Source organism: Lathyrus oleraceus, chromosome 3 (genome assembly GCF_024323335.1).
Source record: "Lathyrus oleraceus cultivar Zhongwan6 chromosome 3, CAAS_Psat_ZW6_1.0, whole genome shotgun sequence".
NCBI lineage: Eukaryota > Viridiplantae > Streptophyta > Magnoliopsida > Fabales > Fabaceae > Lathyrus > Lathyrus oleraceus.
This window is the reverse complement of record NC_066581.1, coordinates 91,542,520-91,565,577: the sequence shown is the minus strand read 5'-3', so window position 1 is coordinate 91,565,577 and position 23,058 is coordinate 91,542,520.

The window sequence follows — 23,058 nt, the reverse complement described above, 5'->3', positions numbered from 1 at the left end:
TCCTAGTCATTTTTAAATAATATGTAATGTAGTTATATTCTCTCTTATTACATGTCTCTTTGGCTCATTGAAGAAAATAAATTTTATTTAGTTGATTCACAAAATTGTAAATTAACTTTTGAAATTAATGTTTATGCATTGTAAAATTTACAAAAATATAGTGGTAAGCATTAAAATTTAAATTAGAGTTAACACCATTTGGCTTCGCCCGGGCTCAAACTGTGGACCTTCGGTGTGTTAGACTGACGTGATAAACAACTAGACCACGAAACCACCTATGTTTGATTGAAACATTTTAAATTGTTTTAATAAAAGTATTTGTAATTGTAATTTGATGATTAGTTGTTATTACATTTACCTGTAATTATAAATGTGTATGTTTTAATTGTTTGACTAATGAAAGTTTATTATTATATCAATTTTAATGATAGTTCATATGGTTTTAAGTAACACGACCTTTCGTGAAAGAGAATTAAGTAATCCATCAGACTCATAATATGTGTCAGTTTTGAAAATACAAAAATTTGTTTCAAATGATTTGTCCATTAAAAATACCAAGGAAAAATTTATTATTATTTTCCCCCCAAAGTTACCATTATTTTTTAAACCTTTACCCACATATGCATTCCTCTGACTACTATTATTAAAAATATATTATTAAATAATATTGATTTTATATTGGGAATCAACAAAACTAACTATTAATATAAGAAATGTGTCAATATCATTAAAGACAATTTTATATTAGAATGATGGAGTAGTATATTTATATAAAATAGATTTCAGAAAAGAAAGAAAATAAGAATTAGGGGTTATGTTCAGAAAATAAGTAATAGATAATGTTGAGAATTTAAATGAATTCTAGTTAAGTAAAGTATTAAACAGTGAACTTAATCACATATTTTAATAGGAGTGTTGTGAGAGTCAATTATGGTATGAGAACTAATTACGGGTTGAAAACTTTTGGATTTTGCTACCTAATTAATTGTATATATAACAATAGTTAAAACAGAACCAAACAATAAATTGGTGTAGATAAGAGTGCAAGGTTTTAAGTGTGGGCTAGAGTCGAGCCGATGTCGAATCGGAAACAATTCATTTGACAATTTTAATTTAATATAAGATATATTTATTTGTTTTATTACCAAAGAAATAAAATTTCCGTATTTTATACAAATATGGTAGTACTACACGAGTGAATATTGAATTTGTAAATAAACACAAGGAATAAATTTGGTATTTGATCTTAAATTGTTTTTAATAGAAAGATTATTCATAGGACTTAGTCATAATCTCTTAATTCACAATACGAAGTTTTAGTTTGGAAAAAGAATTTTATGACACTTTAAACTACTACATAATCATAACACAAATAAATAACGATTTTTTTAATGTGAACATAAAAAAAAGGTAGTATGGGACTATCCATTAAATTCCACTTCAACTATAATAAATTGAAAACAATATTCTATACTCCTTTTACTCGGCTTCCACCAAAGATAACATAGATGTGTATTGTTTGGTAACTTATTCTCTTTTCAACAACTTCTATTCTTTTTCTTGCCTCCCACATTTGGGAATCACCCAGTTAAAGTATTATATCCTTTACTTCCACACACATCAAGATAAAAAGACGAGTCAGTCTCTATATAAGACTTGAAAAGATGATTTATTCTGTATCCCAGACTATGAACCTCCTGAAACGCTGATTTTTTTTTATTTCAGCGATTCGCAATCGATTTTTATGGTTTTGTTTTATAGGTTATTATGTTTAATTGGACATGACACTGTTCCGTTTTCTCTTCAACTAGTCATAGCGGCCTGTCTGGTACTGTTTTGATCGCAATGTGTCTATAGTCTTCAAAGTGCTTAATCAACTTCGTTCTTCATCCTAGTCATTTTTAAATAATATGTAATGTAGTTATATTCTCTCTTATTACATGTCTCTTTGGCTCATTGAAGAAAATAAATTTTATTTAGTTGATTCACAAAATTGTAAATTAACTTTTGAAATTAATGTTTATGCATTGTAAAATTTACAAAAATATAGTGGTAAGCATTAAAATTTAAATTAGAGTTAACACCATTTGGCTTCGCCCAGGCTCAAACTGTGGACCTTCGGTGTGTTAGACTGACGTGATAAACAACTAGACCACGAAACCACCTATGTTTGATTGAAACATTTTAAATTGTTTTAATAAAAGTATTTGTAATTGTAATTTGATGATTAGTTGTTATTACATTTACCTGTAATTATAAATGTGTATGTTTTAATTGTTTGACTAATGGAAGTTTATTATTATATCAATTTTAATGATAGTTCATATGGTTTTAAGTAACACGACCTTTCGTGAAAGAGAATTAAGTAATCCATCAGACTCATAATATGTGTCAGTTTTGAAAATACAAAAATTTGTTTCAAATGATTTGTCCATTAAAAATACCAAGGAAAAATTTATTATTATTTTCCCCCCAAAGTTACCATTATTTTTTAAACCTTTACCCACATATGCATTCCGCTGACTACTATTATTAAAAATATATTATTAAATAATATTGATTTTATATTGGGAATCAACAAAACTAACTATTAATATAAGAAATGTGTCAATATCATTAAAGACAATTTTAAATTAGAATGATGGAGTAGTATATTTATATAAAATAGATTTCAGAAAAGAAAGAAAATAAGAATTAGGGGTTATGTTCAGAAAATAAGTAATAGATAATGTTGAGAATTTAAATGAATTCTAGTTAAGTAAAGTAGTAAACAGTGAACTTAATCACATATTTTAATAGGAGTGTTGTGAGAGTCAATTATGGTATGAGAACTAATTATGGGTTGAAAACTTTTGGATTTTGCTACCTAATTAATTGTATATATAACAATAGTTAAAACAGAACCAAACAATAAATTGGTGTAGATAAGAGTGCAAGGTTTTAAGTGTGGGCTAGAGTCGAGCCGATGTCGAATCGGAAACAATTCATTTGACAATTTTAATTTAATATAAGATATATTTATTTGTTTTATTACCAAAGAAATAAAGTTTCCGTATTTTATACAAATATGGTAGTACTACACGAGTGAATATTGAATTTGTAAATAAACACAAGGAATAAATTTGGTATTTGATCTTAAATTGTTTTTAATAGAAAGATTATTCATAGGACTTAGTCATAATCTCTTAATTCACAATACGAAGTTTTAGTTTGGAAAAAGAATTTTATGACACTTTAAACTACTACATAATCATAACACAAATAAATAACGATTTTTTTAATGTGAACATAAAAAAAAGGTAGTATGGGACTATCCATTAAATTCCACTTCAACTATAATAAATTGAAAACAATATTCTATACTCCATTTACTCGGCTTCCACCAAAGATAACATAGATGTGTATTGTTTCGTAACTTATTCTCTTTTCAACAACTTCTATTCTTTTTCTTGCCTCCCACATTTGGGAATCACCCAGTTAAAGTATTTTATCCTTTACTTCAACACTCATCAAGATAAAAAGACGAGTCAATCTCTCTATAAGACTTGACAAGATGATTTATTCTATATCCCAGACTATGAACCTCCTGAAACGCTGATTTTTTTCGATTTCAGCGGTTCGCAATCGATTTTTATGGTTTTGTTTTATAGGTTATTATATTTAATTGGACATTACACTGTTCTGTTTTCTCTTCAACTAGTCATAGGGGGCTGTCTGGTACGGTTTTGATCACAATGTGTCTATAGTCTTCAAAGTGCTTAATCAACTTTGTTCTTCATCCTAGTTATTTTTAAATAATATGTAATGTAGCTATATTCTCTCTTACTACATGTCTCTTTGGCTCATTGAAGAAAATAAATTTTATTTAGTTGATTCACAAAATTGTAAATTAAGTTTTGAAATTAATGTTGATCCATTGTTAAATTTACAAAAATATAGTGGTAAGCGTTAAAATTTAAATTAGAGTTAACACCATTTGGCTTCGCCCAGGCTCAAACTGTGGACCTTCAGTGTGTTAGACTGACATGATAAACAAGTAGACCACGAAACCACCTATGTTTGATAGAAACAATTTAAATTGTTTTAATAAAAGTATTTGGAATTGTATTTTGGTGATTAGTTGTTATTACATTTACCTGTAATTATAAATGTGTATGTTTTAATTGTTTGGCTAATGAAAGTTTATTATTATATCAATTTTAATGATAGTTCATATGGTTTTAAGTAACACAACCTTTCGTGAAAGAGAATTAATTATCCATCAGACTCATAATATGTGTCAGTTTTGAAAAAACAAAAATCTGTTTCAAATCATTTGTCCATTAAAAATACCAAAGAATTTTTTTTTATTATTTTCCCCCCAAAGTTACCATTATTTTTTAAACCTTTACCCACATATGCATTCCTCTGACTACTATTATTAAAAATATATTATTAAATAATATTGATTTTATATTGGAAATCAACAAAACTAACTATTAATATAAGAAATGTGTCAATATAAATAAAGACAATTTTAAATTAGAATGATGGAGTACTATATTTATATAAAATAGATTTCAGAATAGAAAGAAAATAAGAATTAGGGGTTATGTTAAGAAAATAAGTAATAGATAATGTTGAGAATTTAAATGAATTCTAGTTAAGTAAAGTAGTTAACAGTGAATTTAATCACATATTTAAATAGGAGTGTTGTGAGAGTCAATTATGGTATGAGAATTAATTATGGGTTGAAAACTTTTGGATTTTGCTACCTAATTTATTGTATATATAACAATAGTTAAAACTGAACCAAAGAATAAATTGGTGTAGATAAGAGTGCAAGGTTTTAAGTTTGGGCTAGAGTCGAGCCAATGTCGAATCGGAAACAATTCATTTGACAATTTTAATTTAATATAAGATATATTTATTTGTTTTATTACCAAAGAAATAAAATTTCGTTGTTTTATACAAATATGGTAGTACTACATGAGTGAATATTGAATTTGTAAATAAACACAAGAAATAAATTTGGTATTTGATCTTAAATTATTTTTAATAAAAAAATTATTCATAGGACTTAGTCATAATCTCTTAATTCACAATACGAAGTTTTAGTTTGGATAAAGAATTTTATGACATTTTAAACTACTACATAATCATAACACACATAAATAATGATTTTTTTTAATGTGAACATAAAAAAAATGTAGTATAGGACTATCCATTAAATTCCACTTCAACTATAATAAATTTAAAACAATATTCTATACTCCATTTACTCGACCTCCACCGAAGATAACATAAATGTGTATTGTTTGGTAACTTATTCTCTTTTCAACAACTTCTATTCTTTTTCTTGCCCCCCAAATTTGGGAATCACCAAGTTAAAGTATTTTATCCTTTACTTCCACACACATCAAGATAAAAAGACGAGTCAGTCTCTCTATAAGACTTGAAAAGATGATTTATTCTATATCCCAGACTATGAACCTCATGAAACGCTGATTTTTTTTTATTTCAGCGATTCGCAATCGATTTTTATGGTTTTGTTTTATAGGTTATTATGTTTAATTGGACATGACACTGTTCCGTTTTCTCTTCAACTAGTCATAGCGGCCTGTCTGGTACGGCTTTTATCGCAATGTGTCTATAGTCTTCAAAGTGCTTAATCAACTTCGTTCTTCATCCTAGTCATTTTTAAATAATATGTAATGTAGTTATATTCTCTCTTATTACATGTCTCTTTGGCTCATTGAAGAAAATAAATTTTATTTAGTTGATTCACAAAATTGTAAATTAACTTTTGAAATTAATGTTGATGCATTGTAAAATTTACAAAAATATAGTGGTAAGCATTAAAATTTAAATTAGAGTTAACACCATTTGGCTTCGCCCAGGCTCAAACTGTGGACCTTCGGTGTGTTAGACTGACGTGATAAACAACTAGACCACGAAACCACCTATGTTTGATTGAAACATTTTAAATTGTTTTAATAAAAGTATTTGTAATTGTAATTTGATGATTAGTTGCTATTACATTTACCTGTAATTATAAATGTGTATGTTTTAATTGTTTGACTAATAAAAGTTTATTATTATATCAATTTTAATGATAGTTCATATGGTTTTAAGTAACACGACCTTTCGTGAAAGAGAATTAAGTAATCCATCAGACTCATAATATGTGTCAGTTTTGAAAATACAAAAATCTGTTTCAAATCATTTGTCCATTAAAAATACCAAGGAAAAATATATTATTATTTTCCCCCCAAAGTTACCATTATTTTTTAAACCTTTACCCACATATGCATTCCTCTGACTACTATTATTAAAAATATATTATTAAATAATATTGATTTTATATTGGAAATCAACAAAATTAACTATTAATATAAGAAATGTGTCAATATCATTAAAGACAATTTTAAATTAGAATGATGGAGTAGTATATTTATATAAAATAGATTTCAGAAAAGAAAGAAAATAAGAATTAGGGGTTATGTTCAGAAAATAAGTAATCGATAATGTTGAGAATTTAAATGTATTCTAGTTAAGTAAAGTAGTTAACAGTGAACTTAATCACATATTTAAATAGGAGTGTTGTGAGAGTCAATTATGGTATGAGAACTAATTATGGGTTGAAAACTTTTGGATTTTGCTACCTAATTCACTGTATATATAACAATAGTTAAAACAGAACCAAACAATAAATTGGTGTAGATAAGAGTGCAAGGTTTTAAGTTTGGGCTAGAGTCGAGCCAATGTCGAATCGGAAACAATTCATTTGACAATTTTAATTTAATATAAGATATATTTATTAGTTTTATTACCAAAGAAATAAAATTTCCGTATTTTATACAAATATGGTAGTACTACACAAGTGAATATTGAATTTGTAAATAAACACAAGGAATAAATTTGGTATTTGATCTTAAATTATTTTTAATAAAAAAATTATTCATAGGACTTAGTCATAATCTCTTAATTCACAATACGAAGTTTTAGTTTGGAAAAAGAATTTTATGACACTTTAAACTACTACATAATCATAACACACATAAATAATGATTTTTTTAATGTGAACATAAAAAAAATGTAGTATGGGACTATCCATTAAATTCCACTTCAACTATAATAAATTGAAAACAATATTCTATACTCCATTTACTCGACCTCCACCAAAGATAACATAGATGTGTATTGTTTGGTAACTTATTCTCTTTTCAACAACTTCTATTCTTTTTCTTGCCCCCCACATTTGGGAATCACCCAGTTAAAGTATTTTATCCTTTACTTCCACACACATCAAGATAAAAAGACGAGTCAGTCTCTCTATAAGACTTGAAAAGATGATTTATTGTATATCCCAGAGTATGAACCTCCTGAAACGCTGATTTTTTTTTTATTTTAGCGATTCGCAATTGATTTTTATGGTTTTGTTTTATAAGTTATTATGTTTAATTGGACATGACATTGTTCCGTTTTCTTCTCAACTAGTCATAGCGGCCTGTCTGGTACGGTTTTGATTGCAATGTGTCTATAGTCTTCAAAGTGCTTAATCAACTTCGTTCTTCATCCTAGTCATTATTAAATAATTTGTAATGTAGTTATTTTCTCTCTTATTACATGTCTCTTTGGCTCATTGAAGAAAATAAATTTTATTTAGTTGATTCACAAAATTGTAAATTAACTTTTGAAAATAATGTTGATGCATTGTAAAATTTACAAAAATATAGTGGTAAGCATTAAAATTTAAATTAGAGTTAACACCATTCGGTTTCGCCCAGGCTCAAACTGTGGACCTTCGGTGTGTTAGACTGACGTGATAAACAACTAGACCACGAAACCACCTATGTTTGATTGAAACATTTTAAATTGTTTTAATAAAAGTATTTGTATTGTAATTTGATGATTAGTTGTATGTTTTAATTGTTTGACTAATGAAAGTTTATTATTATATCAATTTTAATGATAGTTCATATGGTTTTAAGTAACACGACCTTTCGTGAAAGAGAATTAAGTAATCCATCGGACTCATAATATGTGTCAGTTTTGAAAATACAAAAATCTGTTTCAAATCATTTGTCCATTAAAAATACCAAGGAAAAATTTATTATTATTTTCCCCCCAAAGTTACCATTATTTTTTAAACCTTTACCCACATATGCATTCCTCTGACTACTATTATTAAAAATATATTATTAAATAATATTGATTTTATATTGGAAATCAACAAAACTAACTATTAATATAAGAAATGTGTCAATAACATTAAAGACAATTTTAAATTAGAATGATGGAGTAGTATATTTATATGAAATAGATTTCAGAAAAGAAAGAAAATAAGAATTAGGGGTTATGTTCAGAAAATAAGTAATAGATAATGTTGAGAATTTAAATGAATTCTAGTTAAGTATAGTAGTTAACCGTGAACTTAATCACATATTTAAATAGGAGTGTTGTGAGAGTCAATTATGGTATGAGAACTAATTATGTGTTGAAAACTTTTGGATTTTGTTACCTAATTCATTGTATATATAACAATAGTTAAAACAGAACCAAACAATAAATTGGTGTAGATAAGAGTGCAAGGTTTTAAGTTTGGGCTAGAGTCGAGGCAATGTCGAATCGGAAATAATTCATTTGACAATTTTAATTTAATATAAGATATATTTATTTGTTTTATTACCAAAGAAATAAAATTTCCGTATTTTATACAAATATGGTAGTACTACACGAGTGAATATTGAATTTGTAAATAAACACAAGGAATAAATTTGGTATTTGATCTTAAATTGTTTTTAATAGAAAGATTATTCATATGACTTAGTCAGAATCTCTTAATTCACAATACGAAGTTTTAGTTTGGAAAAAGAATTTTATGACACTTTAAACTACTACATAATCATAACACAAATAAATAAAGATTTTTTTTAATGTGAACATAAAAAAAAGGTAGTATGGGACTATCCATTAAATTGCACTTCAACTATAATAAATTGAAAACAATATTTTATACTCCATTTACTCGGCCTCCACCAAAGATAACATAGATGTGTATTGTTTGGTAACTTATTCTCTTTTCAACAACTTCTATTCTTTTTCTTGCCTCCCACATTTGGGAATCACCCAGTTAAAGTATTTTATCCTTTACTTCCACACTCATCAAGATAAAAAGACGAGTCAATCACTCTATAAGACTTGAAAAGATGATTTATTCTATATCCCAGACTATGAACCTCCTGAAACGCTGATTTTTTTCGATTTCAGCGGTTCGCAATCGATTTTTATGGTTTTGTTTTATAGGTTATTATATTTAATTGGACATGACACTGTTCTGTTTTCTCTTCAACTAGTCATAGCGGCCTGTCTGGTACGGTTTTGATCGCAATGTGTCTATAGTCTTCAAAGTGCTTAATCAACTTCGTTCTTCATCCTAGTCATTATTAAATAATATGTAATGTAGTTATATTCTCTCTTATTACATGTCTCTTTGGCTCATTGAAGAAAATAAATTTTATTTAGTTGATTCACAAAATTGTAAATTAACTTTTGAAAATAATGTTGATGCATTGTAAAATTTACAAAAATATAGTGGTAAGCATTAAAATTTAAATTAGAGTTAACACCATTCGGTTTTGCCCAGGCTCAAACTGTGGACCTTCGGTGTGTTAGACTGACGTGATAAACAACTAGACCACGAAACCACCTATGTTTGATTGAAACATTTTAAATTGTTTTAATAAAAGTATTTGTAATTGTAATTTGATGATTAGTTGTATGTTTTAATTGTTTGACTAATGAAAGTTTATTATTATATCAATTTTAATGATAGTTCATATGGTTTTAAGTAACACGACCTTTCGTGAAAGAGAATTAAGTAATCCATCGGACTCATAATATGTGTCAGTTTTGAAAATACAAAAATCTGTTTCAAATCATTTGTCCATTAAAAATACCAAGGAAAAATTTATTATTATTTTCCCCCCAAAGTTACCATTATTTTTTAAACCTTTACCCACATATGCATTCCTCTGACTACTATTATTAAAAATATATTATTAAATAATGTTGATTTTATATTGGAAATCAACAAAACAAACTATTAATATAAGAAATGTGTCAATATCATTAAAGACAATTTTAAATTAGAATGATGGAGTAGTATATTTATATGAAATAGATTTCAGAAAAGAAAGAAAATAAGAATTAGGGGTTATGTTCAGAAAATAAGTAATCGATAATGTTGAGAATTTAAATGTATTCTAGTTAAGTAAAGTAGTTAACAGTGAATTTAATCACATATTTAAATAGGAGTGTTGTGAGAGTCAATTATGGTATGAGAACTAATTATGGGTTGAAAACTTTTGGATTTACTACCTAATTTATTATATATATATATAACAATAGTTAAAACAAAACCAAACAATAAATTGGTATAGATAAGAGTGCAAGGTTTTAAGTTTGGGCTAGAGTCGAACCAATGTCGAATCGGAAATAATTCATTTGACAATTTTAATTTAATATAAGATATATTTATTTGTTTTATTACCAAAGAAATAAAATTTCCGTATTTTATACAAATATGGTAGTACTACACGAGTGAATATTGAATTTGTAAATAAACACAAGGAATAAATTTGGTATTTGATCTTAAATTGTTTTTAATAAAAAGATTATTCATAGGACTAAGTCAGAATCTCTTAATTCACAATACGAAGTTTTAGTTTGGAAAAAGAATTTTATGACACTTTAAACTACTACATAAAAAAATAACGATTTTTTTTAATGTGAACATAAAAAAAAGGTAGTATGGGACTACCCATTAAATTGCACTTCAACTATAATAAATTAAAAACAATATTTTATACTCCATTTACTCGGCCTCCACCAAAGATAACATAGATGTGTATTGTTTGGTAACTTATTCTCTTTTCAACAACTTCTATTCTTTTTCTTGCCTCCCACATTTGGGAATCACCCAGTTAAAGTATTTTATCCTTTACTTCCACATTCATCAAGATAAAAAGACGAGTCAATCTCTCTATAAGACTTGAAAAGATGATTTATTCTATATCCCAGACTATGAACCTCCTGAAACGCTGATTTTTTTCGATTTCAGCGGTTCGCAATCGATTTTTATGGTTTTGTTTTATAGGTTATTATATTTAATTGGACATGACACTGTTCTGTTTTCTCTTCAACTAGTCATAGCGGCCTGTCTGGTACGGTTTTGATCGCAATGTGTCTATAGTCTTCAAAGTGCTTAATCAACCTTGTTCTTCATCCTAGTCATTTTTAAATAATATGTAATGTAGCTATATTCTCTCTTACTACATGTCTCTTTGGCTCATTGAAGAAAATAAATTTTATTTAGTTGATTCCCAAAATTGAAAATTATGTTTTGAAATTAATGTTGATGCATTGTTAAATTTACAAAAATATAGTGGTAAGCATTAAAATTTAAAATTAGAGTTAACACCATTTGGCTTCGCCCAGGCTCGAACTTGGGAACTTCAATGTGCTAGACTAACGTGATAACCAACTACACCATGAAACCACCTAAATTTGATTAAAACATTTTAAATTGTTTTAAAAAAGTATTTGCAATTGTATTTTGATGATTAGTTGTTATGACATTTACCTGTAGTTATAAATGTGTATGTTTTAATTGTTTGACAAATGAAAGTTTATTATTATCTCAATTTTAATGATAGTTCATATGGTTTTAAGTAACACGACCTTTTGTGAAAGAGAATTAATTAATCCATCAAACTCATAATATGTGTCAGTTTTGAAAAAACAAAAATCTGTTTCAAATCATTTGTCCATTAAAAATACCAAAGAAAAATTTATTATTATTTTCCCCCCAAAGTTACCATTATTTTTTAAACCTTTACCCACATATGCATTCCTCTGACTACTATTATTAAAAATATATTATTAAATAATATTTATTTTATATTGGAAATCAACAAAACTAACTATTAATATAAGAAATGTGTCAATATCATTAAAGACAATTTTAAATTAGAATGATGGAGTAGTATATTTATATAAAATAAATTTAAGAAAAGAAAGAAAATAAGAATTAGGGGTTATGTTCAGTAAATAAGTAATAGATAATGTTGAGAATTTAAATGAATTCTAGTTAAGTAAAGTAGTTAACAGTGAATTTAATCACATATTTAAATAGGAGTGTTGTGAGAGTCAATTATGGTATGAGAACTAATTATGGGTTGAAAACTTTTGGATTTTGCTACCTAATTTATTGTATATATAACAGTAGTTAAAACTGAACCAAACAATAAATTGGTATAGATAAGAGTGCAAGGTTTTAAGTTTGGGCTAGAGTCGAGCCAATGTTGAATCGGAAACAATTCATTTGCCAATTTTAATTTAATATAAGATATATTTATTTGTTTTATTACCAAAGAAATAAAATTTCCATAGCGGCCTGTCTGGTACGGTTTTGATCACAATGTGTCTATAGTCTTCAAAGTTATTAATCAACTTCGTTCTCCATCCTAGTCATTTTTAAATAATATGTAATGTAGCTATATTCTCTGTTACTACTTATCTCTTTGGCTCATTGAAGAAAATAAATTTTATTTATTTGATTCACAAAATTGTAAATTAACTTTTGAAATTAAGTGGTAAGCATTGTAAAATTTACAAAAATATAGTGGTAAGCATTAAAATTTAAATAAGAGTTAACACCATTTGGCTTTGCCCAGCCTCGAACTAGGGACCTTCAATGTGTTAGACTGACGTGATAACCAACTACACCACGAAACCACCTATGTTTGATTGAAACATTTTAAATTGTTTTAATAAAAGTATTTGTAATTGTAATTTGATGACAAGTTTTTATTACATTTATCTGTAGTTATAAATGTGTATGTTTTAATTGTTTGACTAATGAAAGTTTATTATTATATCAATTTTAATGATAGTTCATATGGTTTTAAGTAACACGACCTTTCGTGGAAGAGAATTAATTAATCCATCAGACTCATAATATGTGTCAGTTTTGAAAAAACAAAAATCTGTTTCAAATCATTTGTCCATTAAAAATACCAAAGAAACATTTATTATTATTTTCCCCCCAAAGTAACAATTATTTTTTAAACCTTTACCCACATATGCATTCCTCTAACAACCATTTTCTAAAAATATATTATTAAATAATATTTATTTTATATTGGAAATCAACAAAACTAACTATTAATATAAGAAATGTGTCAATATCATTAAAGACAATTTTAAATTAGAATGATGGAGTAGTATATTTATATAAAATAGATTTCAGAAAAGAAAGAAAATAAGAGTGAATTTAAATGAATTTAAATGAATAGATAATGTTGTGAAAATAAGTAATAGATAATGTTGAGAATTTAAATGAATTCTAGTTAAGTAAAGTAGTTAACAATGAATTTAATCACATATTTAAATAGGAGTGTTGTGAGAGTCAATTATGGTATGAGAACTAATTATGGGTTGAAATCTTTTGGATTTACTACCTAATTTATTGTATATATAACAATAGTTAAAACTGAACCAAACAATAAATTGGTGTAGATAAGAGTGCAAGGTTTTAAGTTTGGGCTAGAGTCGAGCAAATGTCGAATCGGAAACAACTCATTTGACAATTTTAATTTAATATAAGATATATTTATTTGTTTTATTACCAAAGACATAAAATTTCCATATTTTATACTAATATGGTAGTACTACACGAGCGAATATTGATTTTGTAAATAAACACAAGGAATAAATTTGGTATTTGATCTTAAATTATTTTTAATAAAAAATTATTCACAGGCCTTAGTCATAATCTCTTAATTCACAATACGAAGTTTTAGTTTGGAAAAAGAATTTTATGACACTTTTGAAATATCTCATATTCCCTTAAATGCTCAATTAGTTGTCAGTTGAGATCAATTGAGTACCTGTGTACTATATCTTTTGTTAGTTATAACATTTGGAGCTCCTATGTGTTCTAAATGTTGTCAATCGGGACCAATAGAGTAAACGGTGAACTCTGAAGAGATTAGTTATTAATAAAGAGACGGACCAATATTAATAATTACAAGAGAGGACATTTTTGGTAACATTAATAATTGGTCAATTGGTGCTGGAAGATAAAATATCAATTGGGATATTTTATGATACTACTTAATATTATATATTATATATATTATATATGTAATGTAGTATTTGTGGTGGAAAAGAAAAGAAGAAAAGAAGATATATCAGAAAGAAGAAAAGAAAGAAAGGGAAGAGGAGAGAAAGAGGAAAAGAGGAAAAGAAGGAAGAGAAAGAGGAAGAAGAGGAGAAGAAGAAAACTCATGGGAGAAGAAGAGGAAGGAAGCCATGGAAGCACCATCATCATGTCATCTTCATCTTCGTCTACTAGGTGAGTTCTTAAATAGTTTTAGCATTGGGGGAAAATATCCTATATTTGTGGGGTTAGGATTTGTGTGAATTTTTGATAAACTTGTTGTGTGCATACTCCCTAACCATGCTATGTGTTGAAAAATCATGTTATGTGAAAATGGTAGGTAAAAATGGTAGATGGAAAGGAAAATAAAAGAGGAGTTATTTAATCCACTTCTGGGAAGTTTCGTGAGTGGTTAACCGGTTAACATGAAAATAGAATTTAATTTTAAAATATGTCACCACGAGGGTTTGAACACAGGACCTCCTTGAAATTGTACAAGCCTTACCACTACGCTAGAGAAGTTGTTGTTGAATACTTATGCAATGAATAAATATTAATCTAAATCTTGATTAAGATAGTTTAATGAATTAATTAAGTGGTATATCTCCGTTTTGGACCCGGACGGATGCGTTAGAAAGATAACGTAAAGGGCTATTATTATTGTTCCATTTTATAAAATATTATATGATTTATAAACGCCATGAATTTTATCATGATGAAAATTAAATATTGTTGTTATGTGGAAGGTGAAATAACATAATTAAAAACCTTACAAAGATGAGTGAGGAAACCTAGGGGAATAACTTGATTAATAACTTAGAAATATGATCTAGGTTATGGAACATGTGTGATATATGTATGAGAATACGGTATTCATTCGTACGACGCTTATGTGAGGCCGTGGACGAATTGTTGCCATGATTGAGAATGAGACGCATTGTATGGAACATGCCATGTTATTATTTGTGTAATGTGGTGAATGAAGTCACCTGTGATTGATGAATTTTGTTATGGTTCATGGAACCAATGATTATGGAACCGATCATGTATTCAGAATGTTTGTTTTTCTGTGGTGGTACACATCTCCTTTGGTATGCTTAGATGAGTAAGCATTGGGATGTGGGACCAATGATTCGAGCCTCAATTGGGTTTGAGTCCCAACCATGGCGGACATGGGGGAAAGGTGGACACCTAAGTGGGTTAGAGTCCCATACGGTGAAAGATACTCAAAGTGGATTAGAGTCCCATACGAGTGATGGTTCTTAAAAGTGGGTTCGAGTCCCATAGGGGAACCTGATATCCACCGCAAAAGTCGAATCATACGAGCATGCATGAACCGGGCCTAGCTTAGACGTAAGTCCGTTCGGGAATTGATGTTTTGTGATCTGAATAATGATCATGGTTGAGTTATGAGAACTCAAATGCATGTTGCCATACGATTGCGAGATAGTTTCCCCATCGCTCAAGTCTTCGTTCCCTTGTTGACTTGAGTTGGTTATGAGCTGAATATTGATTTGAAACCCTGTAGAGCCGAGTGGACCCATAGGATAGGAGAACTCACTGAGATTATTATCTCATCCCATTATTGTTGTTATTTTTCAGGTATTCCTTACAGGTTGAATCTTGAGAAGTTGTTATGAATGTTTCAAGGGATGCTGTTTATTATGATCTTCTGCTGTGGAGTTGTGTGCAATGCAGATATTGCACATAGTTCTTAGATTTTATTATTCGGGCATTATTGTATAACATGTTCCATTGATGTTTTAGTTTGGACATGTATATATACTTTGATGCCATTAGGCACTTATGTTGTGACAGTACCAAAATTTAACACTTGTATGATATTATTCTAGATATATATTATACGGGTTGTTACAGTTGGTATCAGAGCAGGTCGATTCTCGACCTAGCCTTGAAACATCATAAGTAAATATATTCCTGCCTCATATGTGTGTTTAGCCAACATGATTCTTAATATCACTATATGTAGTATTGGGCCTGATCAACCTAATGCTATGTGCATGGTAGGTAGGATCATGGTTGAGCGACCACGAGGACTCCGAAGTGTGGGTGGAACTTGTGCTTTGAGAGTAGGCTCAAGCCAAGAGTTAGAAAGTAAGGAGTACTAGATGGCCCAGTTGAAGTTTCAGAGGCGTCGTGATTTGGGTATTATGGAATTGAAGAGTAGTGTATCGTTCAAGCGATTCTGCAGTGTTAACGGAATTGAAAAATTGAGGATCTCTATTGGATGAATTGTCAGAGCTTTGAGAAAGGTGTGAATTGTTAGTGGAGTAAGATATACTCACTAATATGGAATAGTATTGTGAATAATTTCGTATGGTAAAGTAGAAAGGATGGTTATGTTACACATATGTCATAAGGTTTGGAAGTGAGGTAGTGTATCAGTGTTTCAGTTTCTAAGGCCACTAAAATATTTTGGAAGAACGAGAGTACTTCATGGAATATATATATTTGGAATTGTATCTTGCAAGTGGTTAAGGACTTGAGGGATAAGGACGTCCAGTTTTGTTGGGAGCCTAAGGTAGTGGTGAAGTCTAAGGAGAGACTCGAGGACATGGTTGTCTGCTCCAAGTGAAACATGTATGTACCAAATGGAGGTTAGAAGATAAACCAAGTATATCCAGTCTTAAAAGGGAGATCGAATTCAAGATAGCTAGTCAGAGGTTTAGTGTTAGTGAGCAACTGTAATGGAATGTTGAGTTACCTAAAGATCAATTATAAGAGTTTGTGTTGGAGACAGATAACGCACATTATATAGTAATGGAAGCTCTAGTGAGTTCTGGTTGTATGAGATCTGGTTGAGGAGAAGAGCAAATAAGTTGGATTTAAGGAATTCTAGTAGAATGGTTTTGTAATTGGAACTGAGAGAATTACCATAGGAAGACAAGTGAACACCGAGTGTGGAAGTAGTGTGGATGTTGCAATACAACTGTTGTAATAGGGTAAAATATACATAGATGCACAATGGGACCATTGAGATTCATTAAGACGAAGTTATGGGCGTGTAGTTGATGATTAATTGCATCGAGGATTTCTAGAGTATGCAGTGGAGTGGAGGAAGTTATACCTTGGTATTAAGAGAAGTATGTGATAGTAGCATTATGGTCACAAGTAAGTGTAATGGATTCCTTGTCTTGAGAGGGATGTAAAGTAACATACATTTTGTTGAGTAGTGAGTCTTGTATTCTAAGAAGTTGAGTTGATGATAGACAATGAAAGATAAACCAAGTTGGAGCCTGTGGACTAAGTGTAGGATATGGAATATGTTATGTTGTTAGAGCTTATTGGGAAACGACGAGGATTGTCCGTAGCAAGTCATCTAGACAAGTAACCCCGGTATGATGAAGGGTGTAGTAGGTATTGTGTTAGAAGAAAATTCCAATCATAAGGGTGTGGCAATGATAAGGTTCATCTTAAGTGCATTTTATTTGGATTGAAAGAGTAATATTGGCTTATTAGAAGTCGGGTTGTTATTTATCTTCTTAAGGAATGTTTGGTTTGTTGGTCGCGGAGTATAAACAGTCACACCGTGTTGGAGCTAAGGATGTCTTGAATGTCATAAGTGTACCGTTGTGGTTGTACAAATTGAGGATGGAGTTACAAGTCCCTACAAGTCAGATTAGTAGTTTTGAAATTGGGATTTCTGAAGGTGTAATGCGTAGTTGGTCATCTGAGGAGATATCATGGAAGTCAAACGTGGGGGAAAACCAACCTGGTAGACCATGCTCAGTTTAAGGGAGTCTGGGAAGTACCACTATTATGATTATGAATAACTATACGGAACAGACTTGGAAGAGACCTACTAAGCGGTGATCTGGAAGAGATTAGCTATGTATGTGGTACATATTGATGAGGAGTGAAGTGGTTGGTCATGGTATGAAATTGATTGATTCATTTGGCTTCATAGCCTTAGATGTAGACTCCCTGAGAGTGGTAATGGATGTGTACGATGATACTCTACCCTATTGGAAGGATTCATGAGTTATACTTCCCAGGAGGAACGAGAATCAGTTATTCATGAAGTTAAACATGTAACTCGGACTGTATATTAGTGAGAGCATGATCTAAAATTATGGAAGATGGGACAGGATGATTGAGATGAATGATTTTGGATACGAAGTGAAATATTGTCGCTAGATGTGTGTGAAATATTATGTGTGACTCTATGAGGTGTATGGACACTCATAGTTATGTTCTAGATTGCTTAAGTTCCTTAGAAGTGGTGTCTCGTTGATGAGTTAAAGTTCCTTGATGGTGTTATGTCGTTTTGGTCGAGATCATGTGTCGGGAGAAATCTTGAATGAATCAAAACCCTATGAGAGGATTTGATATGGAATATAGTTACCAAAACCGGATATTGTCAACCTAATTTGGTTTAGCTGTATCGAACACATGATGAATTTGGATGTTATATGTTTTATGGTTGTAGTAACGTAACTCCTGGATACCTGCCTTCTGAAGAGTGTTGGTCTTATTCTGAACTTTTGTGAGTCATCAAGGACGTTATTATACTAATGGAAGTCGGTAAGGTCCTAGTACCGTTTTGGACAGTAGGCACTCTGGAGGATAAACGTGTTTCTATGTAGACTGTCATCTAACCAGTAGTGCCTAGGAATCCCAGGTGTTCCATTGTTGGAATCAGAGTATCACAATGGAAGGTGATGGATGAAAGAGCTCAATCAAGTCTATGGGGATCGGGGAGATAGTTACTCGTAAGAATGGAGGTAAGGATGAGAGTAAGACAATCTCGTGCTTATGGTTCTATCTTATTGGAGTAGTACGAGAGAAGGGAAGCAGTAGGAGTAAGGGCTTGTAGCATACAGTAACAGATCAAGTGAAGCTTATGAGATTATCAATAAATGGATTACAAAGTTGTTGCATTTGTTGAAGGAATAACAAGAGCAGAGTAGTCAATGTTATTGTGGTCAGGGAATCAATAAATTTTCTTATGAAGAATTAATGAGTATTGATTAACCAAGTCCAGATAAGATGTTGTAATTATGTTTTATGTAACTTAGTACAAGGAAGGGAAGTCATGGTTTCCGGGAAGAAAGTGACCCACTGATGTAGAGCGGGATATTAGATGAATTAAGTGGAAGCAAGTTTAATGTTAATCTAATATCAGAATGAGATTATGATGGAAATCTAGAAGTTTCAAGAGTTCATGAAAGAAGGAAATTTGTCAGCAAAGACAAGTTAGAAGAATGAGTATGTCAGAGACTTGAAATCGAAAAGAGGTCAAGTGTTGGTCTAAGACGTTGATACAAGGATTGTTTGTTTGTAGAGTGAAGGAAATTCGAGGGCGACTTTCAATTTAAGGGGGGGAGAATGTAATATCCCATATTCCCTTAAATGCTCAATTAGTTGTCAGTTGAGATCAATTGAGTACCTGTGTACTATATCTTTTGTTAGTTATAACAAATGGAGCTCCTATGTGCTCTAAATGTTGTCAATTGGGACCAATAGAGTAACCGGTGAACTCTGAAGAAATTAATTATTAATAAAGAGACAGACCAATATTAATAATTACAAGAGAGGACATTTTTGGTAACATTAATAATTGGTCAATTGGTGCTGGAAGATAAAATATCAATTGAGATATTTTATGATACTACTTAATATTATATATTATATATAATATATATTTAATGTAGTATGTGTGGTGGAAAAGAAAAGAAGAAAAGAAGATATATCAGAAAGAAGAAAAGAAAGAAAGGGAAGAGGAGAGAAAGAGGAAAAGAGGAAAAGAAGGAAGAGAAAGAGGAAGAAGAGGAGAAGAAGAAAACTCATGGGAGAAGAAGAGGAAGGAAACCATGGAAGCACCATCATCATGTCATATTCATCACCACCAACTTCATCTTCGTCTACTAGGTGAGTTCTTAGATAGTTTTAGCATTGGGGGAAAATATTCTATATTTGTGGGGTTAGGATTTGTGTGAATTTGTGATAAACTTGTTGTGTGCATACTCCCTAACCATGCTATGTGTTGAAAAATCATGTTATGTGAAAATGGTAGGTAAAAATGGTAGATGGAAAGGAAAATAAAAGAGGAGTTATTTAAGGAAAAGAAGTGGAGTTATTTAAGGAAAGAAGTTACTGAGAATTAATGGAAATTGGAATTTTTCCTTTTCTTACAGTGTTAACCTACAAGTCTTACCACTAGGCTAGAGAGGTTGTTGTTGAATACTTATGCAATGAATAAATATTAATCTAAATCTTGATTAAGATAGTTTAATGAATTAATTGAGTGGTGTATCTCCGTTTTGGACACGGACGGATGCGTTAGAAAGATAACGTAAAGGGCTATTATTATTGTTCCATGTTATAAAATATCATGTGATTTATAAATGCCATGAATTTTATCATGATGAAAATTAAATATTGTTGTTATGTGGAAGGTGAAATAACATGATTAAAAACCTTACAAAGTTGAGTGAGGAAACCTAGGGGATCAACTTGATTAATAACTTAGAAATATGATCTAGATTATGGAACATGTGTGATATATGTATGAGAATACGGTATTCATTCGTACGACGCTTATGTGAGGTCGTGGACGAATTGTTGCCATGATTGAGAATGAGACGCATTGAATGGAACATGCCATGTTATTATTTGTATAATATGGTGAATGAAGTCACCTGTGATTAATGAATTTTGTTATGGTTCATGGAAACAATGATTATGGAACCGATCATGTATTCAGAATGTTTGTTTTTCTGTGGTGGTACACATCTCCTTTGGTATGCTTAGATGAGTAAGCATTGGGATGTGGGACCAATGATTCGAGCCTCAATTGGGTTTGAGCCCCAACCATGGCGGACATGGGGGAAAGGTGGACACCTAAGTGGGTTAGAGTCCCATACGGTGAAAGATACTCAAAGTGGGTTAGAGTCCCATACGAGTGATGGTTCTTAAAAGTGGGTTCGAGTCCCATAGGGGAATCTGATATCCACCGCGAAAGTCGAATCATACGAGCATGCATGAACCGGGCCTGGCTTAGACGTAAGTTCGTTCAGGAATTGATGTTTTGTGTCAATAGTCTTCAAAGTTCTTAATCAACTTCGTTCTCCATCCTAGTCATTTTTAAATAATATGTAATGTAGCTATATTCTCTCTTACTACATATCTCTTTAGCTCATTGAAGAAAATAAATTTTAATTAGTTGATTCACCTTAAGTGGGTTAGACTGACGTGATAACCGATTAAACCACGAAAGCACCTATGTTTAATTGAAACATTTTAAATTGTTTTTATAAAAGTATTTGTAATTGTAATTTGGTGATTAGTTGTTATTACATTTATCTGTAGTTATAAGTGTGTATGTTTTAATTTTTTGACTAATGAATGTTTTTTATTATATCAATTTTAATGATAGTTCATATGGTTTTAAGTAACACGACCTTTCGTGAAAGAGAATTAATTAATCCATCAGACTCATAATATATGTCTGTTTTGAAAAAACAAAAATCTGTGTCAAATCATTTGTCCATTAAAAATACCAAAGAAAAACTTATCATTATTTTCCCCCCAAAGTTACCATTATTTTTTAAACCTTTACCCACATATGCATTCCTCTGACTACTATTATTAAATAATATTGATTTTATATTGGAAATCAAGAAAACTAACTATTAATATAAGAAATGTGTCAATATCATTAAAGACAATTTTAAATTAGAATGATGGAGTAGTATATTTATATAAAATAGATTTCAGAAAAGAAAGAAAATAAGAATTAGGGGTTATGTTCAAAAAATAAGTAATAGATAATGTTGAGAATTTAAATGAATTCTAGTTAAGTAAAGTAGTTAACAGTGAATTTAATCACATATTTAAATAGGAGTGTTGTGAGAGTCAATTATGGGTTGAAAACTTTTGGATTTACTACCTAATTTATTGTATATATAACAATAGTTAAAACTGAACCAAACATTAAATTGGTGTAGATAAGAGTGCAAGGTTTTAAGTTTGGGCTAGAGTCGAGCCAATGTCGAATTGGAAACAATTCATTTGACAATTTAAATTTAATATAAGAGATATTTATTTGTTTTATTACCAAAGAAATAAAATTTCCATATTTTATACAAATATGGTAGTACTACACGAGTGAATATTGAATTTGTAAATAAACACATGGAATAAATTTGGTATTTGATCTTAAATTATTTTTAATAAAAAAATTATTCATAGGACTTAGTCATAATCTCTTAATTCCCAATACGAAGTTTTAGTTTGGAAAAACAATTTTATGACACTTTAAACTACTACATGATCATAACAGAAAATAAATAATGATTTTTTTAATGTGAACCTAAAAAAAAGGTACTATGGGACTATCCATTAAATTCCACTTCAACTATAATAAATTGAAAACAATATTCTATACTGCATTTACTCGGCCTCCATCACAGATAACATAGATGTGTATTGTTTGGTAACTTATTCTCTTTTCAACAACTTCTATTCTTTTTCTTGCCTCCCACATTTGGCAATCACCCAGTATAAGTATTTTATCCTTTACTTCCACACTCATCAAGATAAAAAGACAAGTCAGTCTCTCTATAAGACTTAAAAAGATGATTTATTATATATCCCAGATTATGAACCTCCTGAAACGCTGATATTTTTCGATTTCCGCGGTTCTCCATCGATTTTTATGGTTTTGTTTTATAGGTTATTATGTTTAATTGGACATGACACTGTTCCGTTTTCTCTTCATCTAGTCATAACGGCCTGTTTGGTACGGTTTTGATCGTAATGTGTCTATAGTCTTCAAAGTCCTTAATCAAATTCGTTCTCCATCCTAGTCATTTTTAAATAATATGTAA